The sequence below is a fragment of the Phoca vitulina genome, unplaced genomic scaffold (genome assembly GCF_004348235.1).
Source record: "Phoca vitulina isolate PV1807 unplaced genomic scaffold, GSC_HSeal_1.0 scaffold31, whole genome shotgun sequence".
Taxonomy (NCBI): Eukaryota; Metazoa; Chordata; class Mammalia; order Carnivora; family Phocidae; genus Phoca; species Phoca vitulina.
In genome coordinates this window covers 21,229,136-21,254,581 of record NW_022589734.1, presented here as the reverse complement: position 1 = coordinate 21,254,581, position 25,446 = coordinate 21,229,136, and the positions used below count along the sequence as shown (strand labels likewise).

The 25,446-nt window shown below is 44.7% G+C and overlaps 1 long non-coding RNA gene across 6 annotated transcripts in view; it reads right to left on the bottom strand.

Moving 5' to 3' along the window:
- LOC116645021 overlaps positions 1-25,446 on the bottom strand; it is a 256,157-nt gene that overhangs the window by 221,549 nt on the left and 9,162 nt on the right. For 3 of the 6 annotated variants that reach the window (XR_004301867.1, XR_004301866.1, XR_004301871.1), the window contains exons 1-2: positions 15,348-15,554; positions 10,745-10,865 (exon numbers count right to left, since the gene is read on the bottom strand). The exons of 1 other annotated variant lie outside the window; for it this stretch is intronic. This is a non-coding gene — a long non-coding RNA (uncharacterized LOC116645021). Of the gene's footprint in view, positions 1-8,307; positions 8,351-10,744; positions 10,866-15,347; positions 15,555-25,446 lie in introns of those variants that run through there. 2 more of the 6 variants (XR_004301868.1, XR_004301870.1) reach the window with 2 other exon arrangements.

The window sequence follows — 25,446 nt, the reverse complement described above, 5'->3', positions numbered from 1 at the left end:
AGGCTAGATTTCGATATGAAAACTTAAAGTTGGGGCAGGGCATAAGCCAAAATAAGGACAACTCACTTAATGGCATTCAGTCGGCTCATTTGTTAAATATACACATACTCGTACACAGTCCACAAAATAGTACTCAGTTTAATCAAGAATGGCTAATGTCTTAGTCAGACATATACTGAGTGATGATGTATGTTTTAAACAGTCCCAAAATTGTTAGGCCTGCCTCAAGTAAGCTAACAGACACCTAAATATTGTTAAAATTGTAAAATATATGAAGAGACATGTAGAGCGAGGAGCGCGCTCAGCAAAACGTCACTAAATTAGATCCTTAAATGGGTCTTGCCTTTAAAATGCACCCCCATCAGACACACATTCACCCACCACACAGAACACAACCAGAGGCGCCTACAGCCAAAATGACAGCCCAACACTCTGTGGGTTTTATAAATGGTGGTTTGAGATTTAGGTTTTGTTTCTCTATATAAATAAAAATTTCTCTTGATCGAAGCCAAAGACCAGCTAGGTCAGGAGTCCCCTCTACCTGCCACTTGATTATGGATAGCCAGATATTAAGCTGGTTTTATTGAATTGCTGGGAAATGTTCCTCCTCCCACCACCAAGTTGAGCACTCAAAATGAACCACAGATACTCAATTTCAATGTGGCACTAACAATCTTCCTAGGAATAAAACCATCTTTCTCGCGTCAACATTTTTAAAGGGGAGGTTGGGGAAAGAGGGTTGAGAAGGAAACACAGACTCACAGGACGGGTGTTAAGGAGGAACAGAGGAAGGAGTAGAGTTTTTCTATTACTCTGAGGATACTGCTTAGGTTCAATTAAGTTCAGACGGCAAAATAAGTGTGAATCTAAGAGGTTTGTACTCCAGTTACCAGTATGAATAGAGTTTACCAGCTGAAGGGAAACTTTGCTGAAAGTTATCATGGTTTACTGATGAGTATTTTTGTATCAATTACCAAAAAAAAAAATTTAAGCCCACCACTGATGCGGTGAATGCCTCAAGAATTAATACAAGGAAGCATAAATAGGTCTATCTCTGCTTGGATAACAAGAAGCTCTTGGAGCTGAAAAGTTCAAAGAGGGAACTTGTTATCCCAGAGCCCTAAATCTATAAATCTTACAGCTGACATTTCCCAACCTAGGGCAATAACAGATTAGAAGATCAGGAGGGGCATTTCTATTCTTAAGGACAAAACCAGCAGCTGCTGTCCCCATTTGGAATACTTGGCTCATGCAAACTTGTTTACACATTTGGTGTATTCATATAATTTGCCAATTTGCTAGGCTTGACACCAGTAAGATGGCTGGACATTTGCTGTTGTCCATTTGTTGACTCACACTAACTCCAGGCCTGATGCCACATAAAAAGAACCTGGCTAGCTAGCTGGGCGAGGTCTTGATAAAAGAACAAACTCAATCTTGATTTCTCTTTTTTTTTTTGGGGGGGGGGGGGCCGGGGGGGTCAAGAAGTATCATTTTTTAATTATTCTAATAATCCTTTTATTTATCCTCTCCTCTTATCAAAGCTAGATTGATTCCTAGAATGTTTCAATAAATAGTCACAACCACGACTCAAGTCAGGCACTTTAGGTAAAACAGCTTTAGGTATTTAGCCCCAAGTGAGCGCCAGCTAAACAAACAATTAACCTGAGAACGCAAACACATGGCCAGTCTCATTCATTCTAGCCCGTCATTGGGTCAAGCTTTTCTTGCTCTTGGGAAGCATAACTTCAGGGGCTTGCTTTTTTTCTTTTTTTCCTCCCCCTTCTCTCACCCTAAGACAGCAACAAATCCTACATATATCCATCAATTTGTGATCTTTAGAAAGAGACCAGTGGTGGTCTTTTCCAACTGTAATAGTGAATGAAAATCTCTAAAGTTGGTAACAGAAAACTATGCATTTAAAAAACATTCTTACTACGTTGAATGTATTTAAATATGGCCAGAACCTTGGCTCACTCGGCCGATACATACAAGATTTCAGGGGCATCAAGAAGCCCTACTGCTCTAGAACTCTCTTCTTTAGGCTGCGTGTCAGAATACCCAAATCCCCAACCATTGCTTAGTGTCCTAGGTATCAAATCCCCTGGAGAAAATACCTATTAACTCCTTCACATCAATTTGCTTCATACAGGGATAGTGACCAAGACCCAAAGGGCAGAAACAGTTAAACAGGTAAACCACAGTCCAAGTGGGGAATGGAACAAAAGTTGTATTGAAGAAGAGAAGCTTATAGCTAGTGTGGACTGGGCCACCAAAGACAGTAGGGGGACTGAGGAAGTAAGAAGGAAGTCGAGGAGAGCCTACCAGAGCACAGAGAATTTTAGTCCATATTGAAGTGAACAATGGTGAAACCTGGCTTCCTCCAGCAGAGAAGATTCTCAAGATTTATTTCCTCATAATCTGCACCATCCATCAGGTAACACCAACATGTATTTGCTAGAGAAAGAAGGAACAAAATCTTGCTTGCTTGTCTTGCTTGGAATTATGCCATCTCTCCCTATGCCCTGGGAAACTGCCAACCCCTTGCGCCTAGAACCACCGATACCTCCCCTTCTTCCTATTTGCCTTGTTTGCTCACTCTCTTCTCCCATCCTTTCATAAAATTCCAGGAATAAGAATTAACATCCTCTACCCAACTAAAGACAGGGACAACCTTTTTGAAACTCCATCCACCAAAACTGTTTACACTGAGGAAAAGTGTTGCTCTGTTTAGTCAGAGAGCACAGAGACTTTTAAGTCAAAAAAAAAAAAAAAAAAAAAAAATCCTCATCTACTGATTTTGAGTCCAGGCTTTATCCCCCAGAACCAGTCGTTTCTCACAGTTGTTATTCTGGCAAAGTCACTTCTCTATTTAGGTTGCAGACCAGCATTTCAAAGCCTACCAACACATTAAAATATTAGCTTTGTGAGTGGGAGGACATCCAATCAGAACTCGAAGATTAGGGTGAGCAGAGGGTCAACCAGGGCAGGCCTAGCTCCTACTGCATGTCCAAGCAGCATTTAACATTTCGATAGTAAAATTACAAGAGCCTGGGCCATAGCTCAGCAGACTCTCGTGCCCAGTTTGAAATGAGAGCCCAAGTCATGTCCTGAAGTTTATGCATTTGTGTTCGGTAGTCAGGCAAGCTCTCCTAAGAGGAACATTCAGTTCTCACACAAAGCAATTTCCCTCCAGCAGAGAGCCCTCGTGTCCCCCCCACACCTCCGCCCCGAGAATGGGACAGAGGCTCTGATGAGGCTCAGCTCTAGCACAGTTGGAACAGAAATGCCCAATGCCTTTTGTGATTCAATAGACTATCATTTCTTTATGCACCTAAAGCTGCAAAGGAAGCAGGAACCAGGTGAAGTAAGAGTTCCAAGGAGTGGGAGGGCGGCAGAGAGAAGGCAACCAGGAATGGGGACCTGCCGTGTGGCTGCAGACCCTTAGAAACTGGGGTGGAAGCAGAACATGGCGGTGTTCCCCACAAATTTAAATGTGGGGGAGAAACGGGCAAGTCACAAAGCTAGCATCTAATTAGGTGAAAAATCCATCCATTATGGCTAAATAGGCCATAAACAGTTAATTTTTACATTTTTTCTACTTTTTCCCTCATTCTTTTTTACCCCAAAATGACAGTACCAATCTACTCTGTTCACAGCTCCACATTAGCTTATTCAACATCAAGCCACTGAAGAAAAATCGGAGGTAATTTACTCATAAAACCTTGATGAAGCTGAAGAATAAATTTGGACCTTACTTGGGGATTACCACACTTCCTGGGAGTTTTGTCCAGCCTGAAGCATCTCCTGGAATATCATCAACTAGGTGGCTAATACGATTCTACCTTTGATCAGGTAAAGGTCTAAGAGTTAACTACCTTTCCAGTTTAAGACAGCAACATTTTTACAAATTCGGTAAAAACACACACAAGACACAGCATCAACGTGTGCTCTTACGTCATTTCTTAGGGAGAAAACGAGTGAGATTTCAACAGGAGAGGCTGAGGACCACCAGCAAGTGACTAGGCACAGTGGGGCTTGGGGACCCCACTCCCAGCGGGTGGAGCTACACGAGCTTGGCCGTGAACTCACTGCAGGATTTCTGTCATGTCCTCTTCACCTGTCTAGAAGGTACTGTATTATCATTGTCCTTCACAGCATGAGAAAAAACAAATTGTACAGTAAAAAAAAAAAAAAAAAAAAGAAAAAAAAAAAGCTTTTATAGCCCAACACAATGGGAGACCCACTTGAGGTTTTCCAGCCACTCGAGTTTAAAAAGGAATTGAAGATGGACCCTTCCCTTCTCTACTGAAAAATACAACAAGCATAACACTCTCGGGAATAGTACTTCCTAAGTTCTAAAGGAAAAATGCCTTTGTCTTTGAGCTCTGCTTCCTTCCATTAGTGGACTTCTAGACGCTTCTGACAGCTATTCCATCTCCTGTGTGTACCCTACTCCTACACCCGGCCTTGCACCAGCCATGACTCAGGCAGAGCACTAAAGCCAACACCGCTTGTTTAAAAAAGAGAAAGTTATCTGTACGCCCAGGTTTGTAGCAGTATTATTCACAATAACCCAAAGGTAGAACAACCCACATATCCATCACCAGACAAATGGATAAATAAAATCTGGTAATGTCCATGCAATGAAACAGTGTTCGGCCCTCAAAAGGTTTCCTTCCTTCGGAGGACTGGTTAATATTCAAGCTACAACACACAGAAACCTTAAGGACATTATGCTAAGTGAAACAGGTCAGTCACAAAAAGCCCAACACTTGTAGGATTCCACTCACAGGAGCTATCTCAAATAGACAAACTCTTAGGAACAGAAGCAGAATGGTGGCTGCCAGGAGTTGGGGGGAGGGCGGTGGACAGTGGGGACGGGGAGTTATTATTTAATGGGTAGCGAGCTGCAGTTTTGCACAATGAAGAAGTTCTGGACACTGGTTGCTCAACAATGTGAATTAACACTCATTTGAATCTCTAAAATAGTAGCTGCTAGTATCGACCTTGCTTTAGAGACAAGGAAATTGAGGCGCCGAGTGAGGAAATCACTTGTCCAAGACCACGATTACACACTGATGGTATAGACGGTGCTGAATTCATGGGTCACCCCCTTTCTCTCTCTCTCTCACACACACCCCTTTGTCTTTCAAAAGAATCTTCCCCCAGCTTCTGTAAGCCGGCTCTCCCCACACCATTCCCGCTAAGCTCCTCTCGAGAGTCTCCAGGTGCCTCCACATCACATCTGCTGTTCTGTGAACGTCTCTTACTGGGTTTTCTCCTGGTCATCCTCCTGCTTGTCTGACCACTCCGTCCTTATCGCATTCCTAAGAAGTAGATGGTCTTCCCCAATTTCCACCAAAACAATGGCTAATGGATAACAAAATGAACGGCTAAGTAAGATTAACTGTAGCTAATTTAACATAACCACAGGGTTGAGGCTTGTAAGAGGTTCCAGAGTCCTCCAGATGCCCATTCTCCCGAGTTGTCACTTAGAGGATTCAATTTCACTTACTTTACACCTCAAAATGCCTAGTGCAGTATTTGGCACATAATAAACCCTAAGATTTCATTTAATCTTAATATAGCTAAATTCTCACATTCAAAACCACTTTCCCTAGTATATGCTGCCAAGTTCCCAAACTATTCAACGGTCCCCTTCCTTCCAGTGCCACTGAGGGGTCCTACAGACGCTCCATTTAACAGCTAAAGAAGGAAGAAAACATCTCTGTTCTACTTCCCACGTCGTTCTCAGAGCCCTGCCAGGCCCCCTGGTCTAGAGAGACCCAGGCAGGTTATTTTGTAGGCATTTCTGAAAGACGCTGCCCTCCCTGACTCTCTATCTCAACTGCTATTCCTGCCCTCAGAGGGTCCCACCCGAAATAAAAGCACTGAATGAGATTAAAACATTCAAATAATTTTCCTGCATTTTCTAATTAATTGAGTTAAATACCTGAAACCCTAATGAGAAAATCCAAGGACGTTCCAGAGGTGTGTGCATGTTCAAGTCAGCTAAATTTTGGTGAAGAGTAAATTAGGTTAGCAATAGATTAAATCCGTCTTGATATGTCCCAATGACTAGAAAGTCACAAAATGACACAGTTTCGTTCTTTGTTACCTTCCCTTAAAGTCTTTGCTTTACCCACTGGCTTCTGTATATGTTTTCCATTTCACCCTTTTTTTTTGGATAGTACATTCTGAAATCTACTTCAGATCTCTGACCTCACAGATGTTCTCCTGTTAGTTCTGTCCTCAGCATAATGGAATGTTAATGTTACGATTTACTCCACAAAAATCAATGGTGTAGCCTTCACTGGGTAAATAAGCTTCTCTGGTGGGTATGGCTATCCACACAGCATTAGATGTGAAAAGGGGCTGCTTCAAGGAACAAAAATCCATCCTAGGGAATTCTGAGCTTTCTAAAATTGATTTTTTTTTTGTTTGCTATAGATATTGAGACTAATGGCCCACCTCATTCCATACACCCCAAAAAACAGTGAGGGAAGAGATCCTTAATTAGCCTAAAACATGAACAACACCCAAATTATGGCAAAACATTAAGATAAAAATTCAACAGTGAATGATCATCACTGAGTTGGGATGGACTTTGGCTAGTCCAAGAGAAGAGCTAACTTTTTTCTTAAGTCTAAGAAACAAAAAAAAAACCTAACACAAAACAATAACCAACTGGTAGATCCATTTTGGACATTCAAAATGAAAATGATGGAATTCAAAAATCAATTTTTATAAAAATTTTTTGACAAATAAAAGTGTTTTTTTTTTTTTTTTTTTTTTAAATAACAGAGGTGTATGGTACATGAGGTTGGTTCGAGTAGATTTTTTTCTTTCAAGGACCACATTGCTTTTAAAGATTAAGAAAAGAAAAAGCTTTTCCAGACTTCCGAGAGTTATAGCAAACATTTTCTTTTCTAACAGGCTTGTCTTGAATTATATGTGTATTCAGAGTTTAGGCTTTTTCAATTTTTTTGTTGTTTTTTTATAGAACACTTGTGTAAAATCATCATTACCAAGCCAGAAGGCTCTTCTCTCCAGGAGACAATTGTCTCTAAAGCTCAAGTATCTCAAAGGGACAAATTCCACCCAGAGAACACTGAAGCACAGGAAGGGGTGTGTGGGATGGGTGGTGAGCAGGCCTAAAGTAGCCCAGGGGGAAGGAGTACTTTATCTCAGTCTTACTTGAGAATGGCTCCCTGGGTAGTAATCAAACAACCAACCAACTTTTAGTTGGTTTTATTGTTCTTAAATTCTCTATAGAGATGAACCCTCTTACTGCCTGTATTTGGAACTGAGCACACCTACTGGCACGCCATTCGTGAAGAACACATCATATGGAATATAATTATCACCACCACCTCCAGGCAGTCTTCCTGACTGCCATCCTCCCCCGCCCCCCAGCTCCTCTATTGGAGCACTTGTTAAAAAAATTGCATTTTCTGTTTATTTTTCTTTCTCTTTGTTAGACGATGAGGTCCTTAAGGTCACGGACTCCGAAATGACATCACGATGACCAAATGCCTTGCCGAGTGCCTCCAAAACAACCGGTTCTCAATAGAGCCAATAGTTTAAGGAAAATCCACTGAGCATCTGTCACTGACCAGGCCCTGCCCCAGGCCCTGCGGATATGGCAGTGAATAGAATATATGAAAATGCTAGCCTTCCTCAGGCTTACACTCAAGTCATGTTTGCATAGATGAACATTTCTTCTTGATGGCTTAGAAATTTACTCAATGAAACGAAAGGGAAAATATACATATGGCCTGCTTTTACATAATTCCTTCAAATTGTCAAAGTCCAAGCCTGACCGTAAAGAAAATGTAGAGGCCTGGAATTATCACTTTACACATTAATTTCCCTTTATCAATCTCAAAGGCATGAGACAGGGTCCTTAAGTTTCCATCACACTACTAAGCCCACAAACTCTAACATATCCCTTGGATGCAGCCCACAATTATCCTCCAAAACTGAAAACCATGTTGGGAAGGTATGTTTGAGGGGGACCAATCCTGCACAACCATCCAATACTAACAACTATTACATGTAGAACATAATCTTCACACTCCTTTCATATTACATGTTGTCTCTTTTGAACCCTCAAAGAGCACATGAAGTGGATAGTTTAGAGCTTCTGTCTCCTCTACAGATGCCTAAGTGGAAGCTCAAGGAGTTTATGTCACTTGCCTAATTTTACACAGCTGGTAAACTGCAAAGTCAGACTTAAAATCAGAACTACAGACTCCAACATCAGTAGTTATGCTCTAACAACATGACAGCATCTAGGCGCACCTGGGTGGCTCAGTCGGTTTAGCGTCCGACTCTTGATCTCAGCTCAGGTCTTGATCTCAGGGTCGTGAGTTCAAGCCCCGCACTGGGCTCCACATTGGGCATGGAGCTTACTTAAAAAAAAGAAAAAGGAAAAAAAAGTACAGCTGAAAATGGCACTGGAAATATACAGAACACCCAAACTCAACATGATTCTCTGGCCAACACTGCCTTCCTTATTTACACACACACACACACACACACACTCTCTCTCTCTCTCCCCCCCCCCCCCCCCCCCATCTAGAGACCCACAGGCAACCCCACAAGTCACTAGTGATGAAGAGGACTCTCTCTGCAGTTGTCAGAGATTAAACGTTCCTGACAATTTAGTCGTAAGTAGTTTATGTAATTACCTCACTCGTTTCTGGATCACTGACTGTGATCTTTCCATGTTACTAACTATATGGTCAAACATAGCAAACCCCATCTGTGATCTCCTGAAGGATCAGGACACACACATATTCCCCATTTATCTCCAGCCCTCAGTACATCTCCTGACAAGTAGCAAGAGTGATCAGCAAACCGTGAATGAATGAACGAATGAATGAATGACATTACTACACTAGCAACTGTGAAAATGAGTTTAAGAGCTTTGGTTCATTTTTCTGTTTCTTTCCAGTCTCCTATTAATTAATTTTGAGCCACTTAAAGGCAGAGATGCTCTCTGTCTTCCAGTATAAATCATGTACAGAACCCCAGATGGTGTCATGCTCATGTGGCATGTGTGTTGCTTCAATATTTGCTCATTGATTTGTTGCTCAAATACCACTACTGAGTCGTGTTTGTCTGGCAAATTAGGCAATTTTAATAATTAGCGTCTGAGGTGGGAAAGTGCCTTTTTATTAAAAAAAATTAGGGGTGAACATGAAGTGATACTAGTCTACCTGGAAGGATGCTGGATGCAAATAGACCCTAGCCCACAAAATAGAAAGAAAAAACTTCACGTAGATAAAATCTAAATGTAACACCACTTTTATTGCTTTTTACGTACACACACACCAAGGAAGCATGCCAAGTAATACAAGTACCCTCAACACCTCTGAGAGCCTGGGGAATCACTTTCTGTTTACTTGCAATGCGGAAACATCAACTATTGCTTCAGGAAAGGAAAGCAGCTCATTCTCCAGTCTACAATCACAAATTTTAAAAATTGTTCTCAACCAAAGTACACGCACTCAACATGTTAGGTCGAATGAGAGATTTTAATAAAGAGAGCATCTGATGCACTGAAGACTAACTAGCCTTCTGATGGGGGTGGGGGGATTGGGGTGAGCAGGAACAGTACAGATCATCCAAGTCAATCTCCCATCTAGTAAAAGAAGGCCTTTATGTAGTTATCACTGAGATCGTCAGGAAATGCATTAATTAGCCCATGTTTCCATGCCATAAACATAATTTTTCTCTGTTGGTAAAAAATTTTCAAGTAGTTCAAGATCATGCTTTTGAATCAGAATTTTAAAAGTAGTGAACTGTGAGGATGTTGTCCTAGAATACGGAGCCAAATGTAAACAGACCACAGGATATTCCTGGGAAGGGACATTTTAAAAAAAGAAAGAAGAAAGAAATCCTTGATCTATTTTGCTATCCTATATTTCTCCTAAGAGATGCTCAAAGAGAGCACATGTTGATTAAAGAGTTGGGATTTGTGCATTCTGGTTATCTGAGGTTTAATTTTTGCTTCATTGAGAAAAATAATTCGATACTATGAGCTCAAGCAGATTGCCGCCAAAGGCAATGATGTTGTTAATGCTTACTTGAAAACTCTTCTGAATTATTAATAGCATAATTTCTGCCTTCGGATAAATATTTATTTCAATTGAAGCTTGTCCAATGTAAAATTATACTGCCATGACAAACTAGCACAGTCTTAAAAGGTACAGTAGGTTTACATGATTTCATACAAGAGACACAGTACCGAAAACTAGGGTATGTATAAAGTCTTTTTTATAAATCCCATCACAGCACAATGTTCTAGGTTAATTCATCGATCTAAAGAGTCCCAGAATGCTCAGACCATAGTCATGACCACCACCTACATTATATTTCATTTGTATTTCTAAATCTTTGACTATCTCCCTTTCCAAAGGAAGAACACTTTATAGGCTCTCTTTTCCAAGAACCTCTTTCAAAAGACACAATCGAAAAGCACACAAATGGTAAGCAGTCCCTACCCCACATGGAGCGTATGTTCCCATCAGCCAAAACCCAGTAAGTGTATATAATGTCAAAGTGATACACGGACAATGGGGCTCCAGCAGCACAGTGAGCAAAGGAGAGGAGTCTGGGAGGCCGCAGAGCCAGCAGGAACGAGCAGTGAGACCACACAGTCTTGCGGGCCGGCCGCCAGTAGTGGATGCTGTTGTCTACCATCCAGAAACCCCTCGGGGACCAAGACACTTACTCCTCCAGGCCCTGGAAAGCCTGCTTGCAGACAGCAGCCAGTGAAGTAATGTCCATGAGCAGCGTGACAAAGGAAACTGTCCACCAGAGTTTACACCCCCTGCTTGGGTACATCCAGCAACCTGGAAACGAAGGGTGGGAGAGAGAGATCTGAAAGGTCATCCCAGCTTCAGGGATCACTGTAACATCAGCCGAGCCTTCTCCTGCCACCGCATCAAAGCTCAACCTCTCGCTCTGTGCAATCCTGCTTCCCGAGCCCCTCAGAGGTGTTATTCCCTGGAGCCTTCTTCAAACCTCCCACAAGCACATTCCAGACTGAGTCCATACCCTGGGGAACCCGACCTATAGCTTTGGGGCGGGCAGGTGCGGGGTTTGTGCTCACTTTCAGGGAAATGAGAAGTCTCTAGAGGTTGAAGCAAAGGACAGCATACTCTGACTCGTGGTCTGGAAGGACCACCCTCACTGCACTGTAGAGAGCAGACCATCACGGGAGCCAGTAGGCCCCAGGAGGGGTGGGAGCAGCAGAGACAGTAAGGAAGCAGAAACCTAAGGTCACCCACAGAGGCAAAGCTGACAGGCTTTAAAGTGGAAAATACGAGAATGGGGCAGCTCCGGTCCTCCTAAATTCGTGTCTCTAGACATAGAGGCCCCATACATACAGCCACTCTTACAGGTTCAAATTGTCAAAACCACCACTGCCAGACTTGAACATGTATTTCAACTTTTTATAAAAGAGGAGTGTAAAACAGCACCCAAATGCAGTTTAAAAGTTAAATATTCAAGAAACAGACGAATGATACAAACTCACAATTGGTCTCCCCACGTAATTCTTCTTCCTCCCTGGTTCAACAAGCCCAACAGTGCTACCTAGCCAATCACTTCGGCTAAAAATATGCGAGCCTCACCCCTCCCTGGTGACCATTCCCTACAAACACCACACCATAACCACCAAAAAGTCCCACCAATTTCATCTCCAGATACTTCTCCCATCTTTCTCTTCCTGGCCACGCTCAGTGTCCCTGCCTTAATTCAGGCCTTTCTCCTGGATCCCAGCTGGATTCCCTACTGCAGTTCTACCGTTTCTCAATTCCTCTCATCCTCCACACGACTGGAAGAGTCATCTACTATCATACACACCTCAACTATAAATAGGAACTCTAGTTCAAGATCTGACCTTGGCTTCGCTCACCAGCCTTCCCCCCACCCCACCACCACCGCCCACCTCAGAGCTCGCTGATATTTGACGACCGTAGTTACCTGCCTATCCCAGGATGGTGAAAACCCAGACCGCCCCTCTGACTGGAAAACATGCCCCTCTTCCTAGATTGGATCTTAAAGAATGAGGTGCAGTTAATGCAATGAGAACGTTTTCCCCAAAAGTGCCCCTTTGGAATGGATTATATTCCCTTACCACGCTGAACCAAAAGCATCTATTTCTGCACCCACCACCACCGGACTCCAAACTCCTTGAGGGCCAAGACCACTTCATGCACATCTTTGAGTTCCAAAGGGCAGCAGAGTGTCCAGTAAATGACCGGGGGGCGGGGGGCGGGGGGGCACCCTGGACTTAACTTCTATCCTTGCCTAATATTTTTATTTATTATTTATTTTTAATTTTATTTGAGAGAGAGAGAGGAGTGGAAGGAGGGGCAGAAGGAGAGAGAGAATCTCAAGAAGCTCCACACTGACGCGGGGCTCGATCTCAGGACCCTGAGATCATGATCTGAGCTGAAGCCAAGAGTCAGACACTCAACCAACTGAGCCAGCCAGGTGCCCCTAATATTTATATAAAGGTGAATGGATATTTAAAAACAAAACAAAACAAAACAAAAAAACTATACTGACAGTGGCCAAAAAAAAAAAAAAAAGGCAAACTTATGTACAACAGAATGGAATTTCAAAACAACTAAAAATTTAACAAATGCCAGAAGTATTCCAGCTGCAAATATTTAAGACATCCTAGTCTCAATGTACTGTCTCCTTCTAAAGAATAACATGAAACACATTATTAACTAGTGCTTATGGTTCTCTTCTCCCAGAAAGCAACACAAGCCACACCCCAGCGATGAATGAAAATGAGACTCTTGGATATTTATTCTGGGACTTTATATATGGTGGAGGCATACACAGGAAAAGTTACAGAATTATTTTTCTGGATTCTTTTCCCTAAAGTGTTCAATCTATTCTTCCTCTGCCATTCCCAGGGTTAGAATACTTAAAATAGAATTGGTGGTGAACATGGGTATAAAAAGGGAGTTGTAGTCAAAATTAAAATATTAATCCAAAGGAAGTTCCTGTGTTAGTAAGTCCTCACCACTAGTGATACACCTTTCCATGAAGTTTCTAATGATTTTAATTACATATTACTTATGCCAAAAGTACTGAGCAAGAGAAAAAGGGAGGAGGGAGAGAGAGAGAGAAATAGAAAAAGCAAAGGCTTTGGTCAAGTCCACGTGTGCCCGTCTAGCCATGCAGTCATGTGGTTTCTGCTGGGCTCTTCCAGAAGGGCATGTCCTCACAGAGCTCCTAGGAGCTCCGGCGGGAGGGGGACGCGGGGAGGAGCTGTGTGAAGCGCCGGGGCCCTGAGTTTCGTCGTGGAGTCAGCAGACACAGCAAAGATTCCACAGGGGAAAAAAAAAACCACCAAGGGCAGAAGTGGCCCAAGTTCTGGGAGACCCAGTAGTTAGAGGAAAGCCTTTTATAAACTCAGTGGAAAAGGCACACACACTGCAGGCACCAGTGTAATTACCAAAGCCACTAGGCCTGTCTGCCAAGCTGGGCTGATGTGGCCTCTTGACCAGGTTTTATTCTTGGCTCCTGCAGCCCGCTGGTCCCTCTGCTCTTCCTGGTCCTAAATAAACGAGCAGATGCTCGCCTCGTGCACTACAGACCCTCTACTCTCCGTCTTCTGCTCGGTTTTGGCAGCTACTTCAAATGGTAGCGCATCTGTGAAATGGACCAAAGCACTCCAAAATTCTACTTCAGGGTCGTTTAAGAATTTGTCTCTACAATTTCCCAAGACTATTACATTTTCCTACCAAATATACAAGCGCGACCCCCAGAAAATCACTGAGTAATTTTTGTAATTCGTGTGCTCTAGGCAAATACCTGTCATTGTTCCAACACCAGAGTGGGAGGGGGAATCGAGCTGGCTTTTAGTGTTCTCCTCACTCTCCCATCTGTCTCCGCGCTCTCTTCCATGGCTGTGTGCTAACAACTCCCAACTTTCTCTCTAGACTCAAATCCTGACCCAGAGATCCAGGGACCTAATGGACATTTCAACTACGAATTGCTTAAACTTGCTTAAAACTCCTCTTCCTCTGGCCAACGCACTTCATCACCTACTGGTTTCTCCCGCCTCCCAGGGGGAGGCACCCTCGACTTCCCTCTTCAGCCTCACAACCAGTCAATGAAGCCATCCTGCCTACGCCAGGCTCTACTGACCAAGAACAGATAAGCCCGTCAGATTTAAGTGTGCTTTCTGAGTATCTCTCTCTTCCAGGCTCGAGCAAGCAATCTGCACTGGAGCGCGCACCCACTGTGTGCATGTAGCACAGGCCTTTTTCATTCCTTCAGATCTCCCTCCAGACCGTGCCCCATACCCCAGTTTCAAAAGCACTGGCTTGCATCAAACAGGACCCACCTCCTTATATCTTTGGGAGGAAAAAACTAATTGCCTTTCTGAAGCCACTATGTAAACTCTTCTCAAGTCAGAGCTTAAAAGAGCAGTTCCCATTTCACAGCAGCAGCATCTCCAAGGAAAATTCAAGAATGAAACAACATATTTCATAAAACCCAAAAGAAACCCAATGAGTCAGTTAAACAGTAACAAGTCGCAAAGCCAGACTAACCTGGATGGAGGCTTAAAGAAGAAAGTTTTGGTGAGAAGAATACAAAATAAAGTTAGGAATGGTGCAAGTCCCTGGCTGAGACTGACTGCGGGTCTCCTGCAGAGGGACACCTCCACAGCAGCTCAACATTGGTGTTTGTTCCGCCTGTCCTCAACCTGCTGGAACACAGCTCAGACAGAGGGGCGTTAGGAGGAGACACTTCCTTAAGGCTGGACTTCCAATGCAACTCCAAGTAGAATTTTCAAAGAATAAAATGCCTAACTCGAAAGAGCAGGCTTACAGTTTTAGCTCTGATCAACTTTGTTAGAAGACTATTCCCCGGTTGGTAGCTACATCAGAATGAGGTCTTTTTCCTGCCTCTCTTTGGGGAGCAGAATCACTGCTCTCCTGACCCCACATGAGGAGTGTTGATCATAAACTCGGGGTGCCACCTGACACCCCAGAACCCGGTGGCAGATGGGAGGACAGAGGTGGCAGAAGCTTCTTTCTATCATAAAATTCTTCTTTCCCCTGGGTTGATTACTCAAACTCTAAAGCCTCCTGCCTCTCCCCCCACCCCACTCCAGCCCACTCACATTTTCCTTAGGCTGACTGACTCTAGGAAAACAAGTATTGCATTATGCTTGACTCCCTGGAATGAGATCAGTTCTAGTTTCAAATTCCCTTCCAGAACAACCCCAAGGCCACAGACCCCGTAAAAATCCCAGCTGCTCAACGGTGCAGAAGGCCTGAGCTACGACAAGAAAGCATTACTTCAGTCATAATCAGCAAATGCGTCCTAACCCCGGACCGGCATCCTCACAGGTCTGTTCCCCAGCGCCAGGCAGGAACACGTCTGTAAACAACCAGTCTCAGCTCCTCCTCCCGAGGCTGCAGCGCCGTGTTCCGCAGTGATTTTCTCCAACTGGCACCATCTGTGCCTGCCCGGCCAGACGTGCTGACAGAGCGGGCTGCGTAGACCATTACTAATCTACCAGGGTCGGCGGGGTCAGGCCTGCAATGTGATGCCTATAGATTTCAAAGGCCGGCCTTCCCTCTGTGCCAGCTAATCAATCTATGTTGAAAAGCAAGCACATTTTTATTCTTCTTTTAAATTTCAAAGAAAAATCTCGTTTTAAAGTTCTTTGGGTGGGGATCGCTTGCATGTAATCAGGGTCCTGGTACCGGCTGAGCTGTAGGAGATCTTCGGGGCAGGAGGCTTACCCGCTGGTCCTTTGCCAAAAATGGGTGACAAAGCCAGAAGGACAACTTTCCTCCCACAAGGAAAGCCTTCGAAGCAGCAACATAGGGAAGGCCAATGTAGATGAAGATTCAAATTCTACTGCAAAGTCACCCCTCCCCCCCAGGGGAATCTGCAGAAGGACAGTAAATGCCAACAAGTATCCTATCAGGATCGTAGTGTGTGAGCCTGGGCAGTGTCCCTTGGGCTGGTGAATAAAAACATAGCATCACCCACCTTCCACTTGAGAATTCACCCACCAGGGTTCCCAACGGCTATCAGCTGCTGATCAAGTGCTTACTAAATGCCTACTGTGTGTGCCAAGAGCTTTACATTCCCTGCTGCTTCTCTAAGTTCTGTCTTCTCTAAGTTCTTCTCTAAGTTACTGTCTATAGGAGGCCGAGGGCCCCATGAACACAGGACGTCAGTCCTGCCTTCAAAATGCCCATCAGGTCAGCACACATTTATTTCAGGTGTGTTGCAGTAACTAAAAGATCGTTAGATGATTTTGTAAATACAATTTTTGGTCTGTCAAGACCAGCTACTGTCATCATTTCTTTACAGATGGTATGTTATTCTAGATCTTCAAGTCCTCCAATGACTCAATCTGCTAAGAGTCAACCAACCGCCACAAAACGAAGACATCACTACAAGTTCCAAAGAAACCAGATCTGTATTTACAATGATTAAAGGTTTAAGGAAATTAAGATAAGTGACCTCATCTTCTTCCTTTTGCTTAGATATCAGTTTCTCCACTTAACAGAGTTTAAACTGGGCTAAAAAGGTCATCATAAGGAGGAATTTATGGGGCTACAAATATAGTGAATAATCCCTCTAACCCAGATCGTTTTCCTTGGAAGGCTTATGAAGAAGTGGGCAGGGAGGTTCACGGACCTGCCGTGGGCACCTCAGCACCATCGGAAGAGCAGGTTCCATGAGTTTTCGAGTCATTTCTTCTTCCAGTTTTTCCAGATTTCAGGCAACTATGGGTAACCAGGCTGGGAACACATCCACTCCTCCCGGCTCCTCCCCTCTCAGGGTGGCTTTACATATCTACAAGTCAGTCACACCATCACTTAGCCTTTATCTATCCCAGATCAAAGCAGCACTGCTATTGTAACAAGACCTCCTCGCAGCCTTCCGACTTCTTATCTGGATATTATAAAACAAGCCACGCACACAAAACAAATGGAAACACTTAAAATGAGAGGTTTTCCCTCCACTGTGATTTTACTAACCCATCCTGGGACCAGCTGGCACTGAAGATTTCATTCTCTTTATAAAATGAACACCTTCACATTCCAGGACGACTCGTTTGGGTCTTTGAGAAGCCGACTTTACAAGCCCTAACTTCAACATTAGGCTTTCGGTGTAAAGTTTTATGAGGTCTTTCCTCCACCTCCAGGCCCTATTCTGTTTTAGGGGCTGGAATTGTTCTAGACACCAGCACCTCTTTCGTTTAAACAAAGGCTGCCCGACATTTCACTTCATTCCTCCCTCCCTGTCTGCTTCTGCTGGGGCAAGAGATAAGAATCTAGACAGAGACTTTCATCGTGTTTTACCTGTAACTTGTCTAAACCACCAACTGACAAACACAGGCTCTGCCTCTAAGCACCGAAGGAACCCAGGGCTGAGAAGGAGCTGCACAGGCCTGTGCCTCCAACGTACGTTTCAGTACAGAAGCAGCGGGTGGAATGCTGAGAGGGCAGGATGCCTAGATGGTGGACCGGTAAATCCTTGGCAAGCCTAAAACTACCAAGTCAAGCAAGAAGGTGGCAAAGTCATGACAAAAATATGGCCACAGAACTCATAGTAAAGACCTAAACAAATCCATGGGTCTAAGTAGAGATGGTCACAAATCCATGGGTCTCCAAGGGCCCGGTCATCCCCAAAAAGGGCAGCCAGAACAGATGTGGTCAGACTCTTCCACTTTAAGCAACTCACGTTCCTGTCGAGGCACCCACCCACTCTTTTGCCTCCTAGGTTTCTAAAGATGTAATCATCCTTCACTAGCCCATTGCTGAAAGGTAGGATTTAGGTTTGTTTTTATCATCAACTCTCTATTACGAAGTGTGGATATTAAAGCATCAACTTTAACTCTGCGTTTACAGAATTACACTTGTTGGTCGGGGGGGGGAAAAGCCCTCATTTCTGAAGATGTAAACAGAAGGACAAGAGGAACAACGTTGATTTTATGCTCTGCCTTCCATGATCAGTTAGATTTTTCTGTGGTTTATTAAGATTCTAAAGGAAGATTCCTGCAGGGTCCTCAGAAACCCAATCCAACCGGAAGCCCCCACCACACACCAGGCACTGGGTAGGGCCCAGGGGTGCTAAGATATGACCTCTGCCCTCTCAGCATCCTGGGACAAATGGGAAGCAAATGCTCAGAAGTCCTCATGGCTATAGTTTTTCGTAAGAGAGTTATTTGCATGGGATATTGACACAACACCCAACCTTCTCTTCTGGGTTCAGAGAGGGAGGAAAAAACAATTGCCAGGGTTAGAACGCTGAGAAGTATTTTGGTATAATATTAAAACCAGGAGGGGCGCCTGGGTGGCTCAGGCATTAAGCGTCTGCCTTCGGCTCAGGTCATGCTCCCAGGGTCCTCGGATCGAGCCCCACATCCAGCTCCCTGCTCCGCCGGAAGCCTGCTTCTCCCTCTCCCACTCCCCCTGCTTGCGTTCCCTCTCTCGCTGTCTCTCTCTCTGTCAAATAAATAAATAAAATCTTAAAAAAAAAAAAAAACCGGGTAAGAGTGATCAAAGGAACCCAATGAAACACTGTGGTCACTCTTCCTTCATGTGCCATTAGCATTTGCCCAAGGGCTGCCTCTGTGACAAATCAAAATGGCTTGCCCCAGGCTCTGCTTGCAGGAACCACGTCTGATTTTGCAAACATGGTACGTTACAGTGCCTGTTTTAAGATTTATTATAGTTCTTCTTTATATAACCACCTTCTCTACAATGGTTTTAGGAGATCATGATCTAATCTCCAATTCTTCCTCCAGGAAACCAGTTAAGAATCCTTAATATAGAAGTAACTTAGGACAACCAAGGACCCCCGAAAAAAACTCTTACTGTGATGTGGGGGAATGGGTCTCCAGACAGAGAAGCAAAGATGATCACCAAAAGGTGTGAAAGAGAAACAAAAAGGAGGAAACACTTCCCTCTAGAACCTCCAACGTCTAACCCACAATCCAACAACACACCACTGGACCAAATCCAAAGTTATTCTAATGGGCTGATTCACATAGCTGACCTTGCATTTGATGGCTGGACCACCACATGCCGTAATACAAATTATTTAAGATGCTGAGACATAGTCTCTGCCCATAAATATTTTGTTAGTATTTTTCCAGATGCCCCATCTATTTTCCCAACCGTGTGCACAGTTCAATAAACAAGGCCATAAATAAAGACCAACTTTTTAAAGAAGGCTCAGAATTATATGCTATTTTTAGACCTTTATTGATCATTCCAGAACGTGCCATCTCTCCATTTATATTGTGGAGTAAATAGCATACTTTCGGCTTCAAAGGATTATTTTAAATATCAACTTTTAAGTTCACAGAATTGCCGAGTCCTAGCACTTCAGAGGAGCCTAGGAGTTTATCTTCCCTGTCACTAATGAGACAACAAAAACTCAGTCAAGTGACTTGCCCAATGGCACAAGGTTGGAAACCAACCAGGTTATACTAGCCAAGCTGAAATACAGTGACGAAACACTTATATGGGCAAAAATTTACCTTTTTAGCTACTTTGTATAGCAATAAATTATAAACAGTCCAAGGTTTCTTTTTAAATATATCTGAATTAATACATTTCAAAATAAATCTATTGCAATCATTTAATGGGTTGGTTAAATGTAATGTTTTCATAACCACCTTTCAAAGTTTAAGCACATGTTGAAACTCACTGGACCACCCAAGTCAAAGATCTAGTTATGCTATTTAATGTTTATTTGGTTTGTTTCTAAATGTGTATTTAAGTGGCAAAGTCATAAAAGGAAGAATTAATGATAATCGATACCAGATCCGCAACCATGGAGCTCTTCTTGAATTTACGGTATTTAGTGAAGTCAGCCAAGGGGGAAAAAAAAAAGTATTCTAAATTGAGAAAACTCTGTGTAATACTTTAAAAGCAAGTCCCCAGCTATATGCTGTATTCTTAAAGCACAGTTATCCAAAGACCAAGACATGATCCTCTGTAAGATACTCAGGGAAAGGAAAATGTAGACATCTCAGAAGTTGCAGAGATAGCAAAGGAGATTTAATGCCAGAGAAGAATAGGCTTTTTGCCCATTCTGATACCTTCACAACTATCTGTCAAATCTTTAGATTCTAAAATGCAGTACAAACTTAAAAAGACCCAGCAACAAAGGATGTCTTTACTTAACCTCAACATGCAGATGGTTCGCACTCCTAAGGAATGTTTGTAACTTATCTGCAACTCAGAATACAGCTTCTCATAGAAACAGTAATCATAATTAGGGATTAGGATTCCAGACCGGCCTACAGAGATTTTTTTTTTTTTAATTCCGCATATACCTGAGGCAACAAATGCTCATCATTTATAGAACCCAGAAAGGAAGGAGTAGCTAAGGGGTCAAGGCAGTTACAAGGAGGAAAGGGGCTTTGTAGGGACAGAGAGAAAGCCTGCTTTCATTTACTCGGCTCGTGCTTAACATCTGGCTGAAGGAAGGGCTGATCAGCACTCTTGCTTGCCTTGCCCTGCCTCCTCTCCCTCCTGTTCTCCAGCTCTCTGCCTCCAAGTCCTCCTCTTTTTTTTTTTTTGTTTAAAGATTTTATTTATTTATTTGAGAGAGAGAGAATGAGAGAGAGTGAGCACATGAGAGGGGGGAGGGTCAGAGGGAGAAGCAGACTCCCTGCCGAGCAGGGAGCCCGATGCGGGACTCGATCCAGGGACTCCAGGATCATGACCTGAGCCGAAGGCAGTCGCTTAACCAACTGAGCCACCCAGGCGCCCCTCCAAGTCCTCCTCTTTAACACCAGCCCTCAGGGGGAAGAAGAACCAGAAGCAAAAGCGTTGTAATTCCCAGCTGCCCATACTCCTAACAGACAATGAAGCCAAAAGAGCAACCAGTACCTGGGACCAAGGGAGCAGGGAAGGAAAGGAGGGAACCCCAGAGGCCGTATCAGAAAAGGCAGAACAGGAAAATCAACAGCACCAGTGTGTTAAGCTGAAACACCTCAGGCAGCCCAAACTGAGCGGGGTGTTCCTGGGAAAAGGGCTGTGAGAAATTAGGCACACATACAGGAAAGCAACTGGAGCCAACTTCGGTTGGCCCTTTGAAAAGTTAGGAAATGGAATAGTTCTCTAAAAATGAGCCCAGGAGACAAAATTAAGAGGAGCTGTGAGTGAGGCTAACTTAACCCAAGTGAAAGGGGCCAGTGTGGCTCTCGCAAAAAAGAAATCATCTCACTATGTGGATCCCTAAATCCAGTTAATTATCTTGATACACTTTGTACTGCGGACTAAAATCAGAACACATGGAAGGTGAGCCCTTACCACAACTGAAAAAAACTCTAAATCCGACAGAGCCTGGGACTTACTGTAGTCCTGGCGTAAAATGGTGGAAGTTCCTTTAAATTATCCCATTGTATAACTGCAAGATTTAAATTTAGTACCTTATCAGTAAAATCCATTGCACAAGATCTGCCAGCCAAGAAAGTTAAGAGACGTGAGGAGTTTGCGGGGCAAGGCCAATTCTCAAGAGAAGTTCTACCCTGGAGAAAGCACAGGGAATCCTCGTCACTGCTGGCATGGACAGTGCCCCTTCATGGTCTCAGAGCATGTCAAGCAAGTGCTCGCAGAACAGAACTATATCCACCTAAAAACTAACACCCTGAATGTTCAAGATGTCTCCATCAACGCCATTCAACGGGCTCCAGTTCGGCTCAGCGGGGGGCTCCACCCCTTCCGCCCCGCCTCAAAGAGGAAAGGACAAGAGGCGGCAGAGGAGTACACACAGGGGACAGCAGGAAGGACTACCCCGGGGGACGAGGATATCCTCCGCGCACCCAATTCTGAGACCCCCGCAGTGGCCACTCACCCCGTGTTGCGGAAGCCGGCTCAAGACTTAGGCTGACATGAGTTAACTCAGCTGCAGCGCCAAAATCCACTTACGCACGACCACTATGCAGTCCTGTGGCTCTAGCAAATCTCAAGATGATGAGAGAAACCGTGTGACATTCGGGGAAAGGCGCTGGGCTGAATCAGAAGACCTAGAGTTTTGCACTGACTGCCGGCTCCTCTCAGGGGAAGGGGCAAATCGCTCCGTCTCTGGGACCGAATTTCCTCATCTGTAAAATACGGAGCAGATGAGCTCTTCTAGCACAGAATTCCAGGGGACATGGAAACGGAAACTCAAGAGCCACGCGTATCTGTCCCCCTACGTCTGGCACAGGGAGCCTCCACGACGTCCCAGCGAACACATTCACAAGCCCCACGATCTAACACGCCAGTGGGAGCAATGCACCTACTCAAGCACTCAGGATACCCACACACCGCCCACTAAAGCGCATGGAGGCAAGAGCCCGGAGCTCACTATTCCTCCTGTCCCCCTCCACAGCCCCCAGAACACCGCTGCTGTGCCCTGCAGTCTCACGGAATTTCAGATTTCTCCCTCCTCTAATTTAGCCCTGCGGCACAGGACTCCCCGCAAGATAACTGCACTCGCCTGGCGAGCCGCTTCGCGAAAGACAGCAACGCTCTTCGTGAGAGGCGTCGGTGCCTGTGTGCATGCGCACGTGCATGTGCGTGCGTGTGCGTGTGCGCGCTACGTGGCTTTCTAACTAGGCTCCCAGTAGCTTTGGGGCCGGACTAAGTCCATCTCCGTATGAGGACTGACATTTCACAAAGTGACGGACTCAAGGCCTGTGAAGCAAAATAAACATGCGTCAGCCCAGAGCCTGAGCGGGGCGGCCACTGAGGTGTTCCGCTTCTCCCACGTCCTGAGTGGGGGACACTGTCCTGAAAAGCCCTCCCTAAAATAACTCCGAGTGCTACCCCTCGTCGTCCTCACCTGTGTCGTCTTCGGCCAGGACCTAGGTTTGAACTTGCCCCTCGGGGAAGCACGGATGGGACAGTCTTCCTCCCTGTCTACCCTCACACCCGAGGTTTGCTTGCACGTGTATTCGGATGTATCCACGGGATACGGGACCTCTGACGGCGCGAGGAAGAGGAAGGAAAGCACCTCTGCAGATTTTTATTTTTTTGCCAAGCCCTAAATCGATACGATCTGATTTAAATTAAACTACTCCTTTTAGACCCAAAGGAAGTGGGCAGTTGGCCAAGTGGATAGCACAGCCCTAGCAATCAGGGCACAAAGAGACAGACGCTCCGTGAGAGGGTAGCCAGGCTTTGTCAAAACTGCGAAGACGCGCTCAGTGGAAGATGAACTCGATCTGGAGAACCACTCGGTCCCGCTACCAACTATTGCCTATTACAGGAAGAGGCGCACGCCGCAGTCACCCTGCTCGCTCCCTTTACTTTCTAAACCTGAAGCAACTTTCCCTGTCCCGGTCACCAGCCTATTATCCTCTCTCATCTTCAGAAGCTAACTGCCCAGAAGCTACATTTTCTCCATGAAGCCGATTCCTAATAGCATTCCCTAGGAGAGCTCGGCTTCCGAAACTTAAAAGGAGCCAAGAAATCTCAGGCCTCTGAGATTTAACAACTTTGTGTGGTATGCCTGCATGGCCTGCTCTCTTTAACTCAGACTATAATCCCCCTTTAAAATCTTGACAGCAACGGGGAAAAAAATAAAGGATTATAGAAATGATAAAAAAAACCTATGGTGCTGATACATGAAATCCTGGATCCACTTCTCAATTCATTCACAGACTCTCTGGAAAACGTTACGAGAGACATGCTGTATCTGTCTCTCCCTTTATGAGGGGGCTTTTTATTAAGCTGTGTTGACATGGTATCATGTAATGCTCACAGTCTTCCTTAAGCAAACAGGGAGCACCGAGGCTCCTTCAACTGCATTATGTACATCTGCCTCTTATAGGTCTCAGGGATCCGCCCAATACACTATTGACAACAGAAATCCAACTCTCAAAAAGACATTTCCACTCAGGCACAACGAGGCCATCAAATTATCACCGATAATTCACTTAAAGAAACATCTAGAGTCGTGGGTCATCTTTACCCTCAGATACCATGCACACCATACACAACACGCAGAAGGGCCACAAGCTTAACAACAGTACAACTCCTCCTGGAGCCTAATCAGGAACACCAGCAGTTCTGGCATGGATTTGGATATGGAATGAGTATCTGGTGTCATAACAACAAAAGAGGGAGAATCTGTGAAATTGCATTTACTGAGTGTTAGCGTCTCACAAGCAATTAACAGGAAATGGCTTGGCTTTATTCACATCAGAGCTACCAATTGCTATTTTTTCCACGCCTTTTCCATCTTTAATAGCATCTTGTGCAGATCCTACAATTTGGGGATGACTTTGGGTTAGTAAAACGCTAGGTCAATTTAATTTTTTTATTCTCAAGTTCAACTGTGGTTTATGCAAGCCCCCACCTGACACCAGACAAACCTGTGACCCCACTATAAACAGAGAGGGCTGGGATCTACTTTTTTTTTAAGATTTATTTGAGGGGCACCTGTGTGGCTCAGTCGGTTAAGCATCTGCCTTCGGCTCAGGTCATGATCTCCGGGTCCTGGGATCCAGCCCCAGGATGGGCTCCCTGCTCTTCCCTGCTTGTCCCTTTCCCTCTGCTCCTGCACACTCTCTCTCTCTCTCTCTCTCTCTCACACACACACACACACACACACACACACGTGCTCAAGTTGGGGGAGAGGCAGAGGGAGAGACTCTTCAAGCTGACTCCCCACCGAGCATTGAGCCCAATGCGGGGCTCCATCTCACAACCCATGAGAGCATTATCTGAGCTGAAAACAAGTCGGATGCCAACCAACTGAGCCACCCAGGTGCCCCAGGGATCTACTCTTTTACTCACTCTCCTCCTCCCTGCTCTGAGCAGTCCATACTCCTCCTGCAAGCTACTGGTTGGGAGGAAAGACAAATGTCTGTCTACATAGCTGGCCATGACTCCTCTAATGCTGGGTGGTGTCTGAATTTTCCTGAGGGATCTCCTCACCACACAGCTTCTCTGATGTAGGTCTGACCCCAGCCAGCTCTGGCCCAACCTCTTCCACCCACCCCTTGGCTCCCATTACCACAAGACAGCCTTGTAGGGATAGTCCAACAAAATGGATCAAGATCATCTACCATTCACAGTATTCACTTCACCCCTGGAGAGCTCCCATGTCCCTGCCAAACTAAACAGAGAATATGTGAGCTGCTCCACTGGTAGCCCCTTCTCCTGTCATGCCTCTCAGTTCTTTCTTCCCCAACCCAAATAGGCATAGGGAGAGGTAGGCATGTCTGCCTGAGCAGACATTTAACCAGGAAATCCCAACACCGGTTTTTGCATTCTTGCAGGCACCCTCAATCTCTATGGGTGAGTATCTTGGAATTTTCCCTCTCATTTCTGATATAAAGCTGATGAGCCTTCCTCCTCACTTTCCCAATGCTCTATACAGACTAGAAAAGACAGGGGGTGCAGGAAGGGGGTGGTAACTGCT